This window comes from Geotrypetes seraphini, chromosome 1 (assembly GCF_902459505.1).
Source record: "Geotrypetes seraphini chromosome 1, aGeoSer1.1, whole genome shotgun sequence".
NCBI lineage: Eukaryota > Metazoa > Chordata > Amphibia > Gymnophiona > Dermophiidae > Geotrypetes > Geotrypetes seraphini.
In genome coordinates this window covers 429,843,786-429,845,835 of record NC_047084.1, presented here as the reverse complement: position 1 = coordinate 429,845,835, position 2,050 = coordinate 429,843,786, and the positions used below count along the sequence as shown (strand labels likewise).

General features: G+C 42.0%; 1 long non-coding RNA gene across 1 annotated transcript; it reads left to right on the top strand.

The window, feature by feature from the left end:
* Positions 1-401: 401 nt before the first annotated feature.
* Positions 402-1,305, top strand: LOC117362550. Its single transcript, XR_004539917.1, has 3 exons — positions 402-461; positions 882-994; positions 1,249-1,305. It is a non-coding gene; the product is annotated as an uncharacterized LOC117362550 (long non-coding RNA).
* The last annotated feature ends 745 nt before the right edge of the window (positions 1,306-2,050 follow it).

The window sequence follows — 2,050 nt, the reverse complement described above, 5'->3', positions numbered from 1 at the left end:
ACATCCAAGCTAGACGCAGGCCTCTACCTGAGCAAGAAGAGCGTAGGAGAGGGCAGGTGGTCAGGGACAACCTAATAAGAGCCCATTTCTTGGGATAATGGTGAGTATATTTATGTGAACCCCAAACAGCTTCTCTCTCTCTGTCTGTCTCTGTCTCATGTGAGTGAATGTGATGATGCCTCTTTCTCTAGGCTGAAGTTAAAGTTCAGATGTCCCTGACCAGCAAAGCAAGAAGTTATTGGTAGCAGCTCAAGTATTAAAGGTAGAATAATAGGTAAGCTATCTTTGTTTTTGGCCTCATTCACTATGTTGCTCCTGTATATCATTCCATTAGCAGGCTTTATGATGAATTGCCCACATGTCAAATAGCTAACAGCTTTCATACTCTTGTTGCAGGTTGGATGTCCAAGACTTTCATCGTCACCATACAAGGGCATCGTAATGTGCTTCTCGATGGCCTGGTATGAGCTAGCAGTTTAGGACCTCTTGGTTTTTTGTTGTTTTACCAACAACAAATTGTATATCGACACATGCTGGTGTTAGGTTAGCATGTGTGTTGATTGAACACCCCCTTAGTTTTAGGTATAAATGACATCTATATTGGGAGCTCAGAGAAAGCAGATTGGATGAGTTATACTGCTAAAATGTTAAAACTATGGCTATCAGAAGCCTATATGCTGCTCAGCTTTCCACACCTTGTAGGAGTTAATGATGGTATGGGTCTACAAGTTTCTGTGTAGAATAAGACTAGCACCCCCCCCCCCTCCCTTCTCCATGCTGGTACTTCAAGTTCAACTGAAGCTATAGGATAACTGTAGGTATTGTAACAGTTTGAGGTGGGGGACTTTTCCAATGTATTAACATGCTTCCCCTCTTTGCAGGTGTTCGGGCCCAGCTGATCTCCTCCTCCACCTCATGTGGCTAGCATCTCATCGTGAAGCTGTTCCTGTGATACGGGCGGATCCTGTGACGTATTCCTGATACTTGTGCATAGGTAGGTATGAGACATTTGTGCTCACTTCTACTAACCTTCAACATTCCAACCAGTGTGTGTAGGTTATTAGCTCACATATGGACTCTGTAACAAGGAGGATGGCTTTTATTTCCCTTGCTTCTCTGGCATAAACCTCTGGCCTTTATTCTCTGACCTCCTTACTTTCCTGTCTTTTTCCTACATCCTGCCTTACCCTACCATGAGCAAATCTTAATATTTCACATGCACTGACATTGTACCGTTTCCTCCTGTAGGCTGGGAGTTGATTTGGACCTAGGAGGGGCTTACTCTGTATACCGGTGTAGCTGTGATCCATCTCAGCAAACTGCAGTTGCATGTGTTACAATTTCACACCGCTTTTCTGGACTTTTGAGTGTCAATGAAATGACATAATATTCTACAATAAAAATCTTAAACCACTTAAGGATGTTGTGATTACTTACCAAAGGAATGCCATTATTGTAGCATATAGGACGGCGAATGTTAAGCGCCTAAACGGAATAGATTCATTCAGTAGTACAGTTCGGTTTTAACACCCTCAACTCCTTCAGCTGACACAATACTCATTTGAATAAAATTACAAGATACACACCAATCACATCTCATTTTCATCTGAAACAGCACATTAGCAATACCAGATACAAAACATTTGAAAAGTTGAATTTGTGTGTGATCAAGACAGCACTTTTGAACTATGTATTCAACCATACTTGAGAATATGGATTTCGAGTCAGTGAAAGCAGTGCTTTAAACCATTGACCTACCACTTTTTTGTGTCAGCTAATTGTGATATGATAGCTAAGCTGATTATACCTTGGCACATCACTAAGGTATGCTATGACAGGGGAACCAGAGACACAGGTGTAGGTCAGTGAGTAAAAGCACTATATCGATCATCTGTAGGTTGTGAGTTCAAGTCCCGGCTTGTCTTTTACTTGTGGCATATCTACCTTCCAGGTGCACCTTGATGATGTCACAATGAGATCAGCATTGTGCTGCTTGCTACTTCCTCTTCCTGTGAACTGGAAGCCACATTCAGGTTGAATCAGTGTTTTG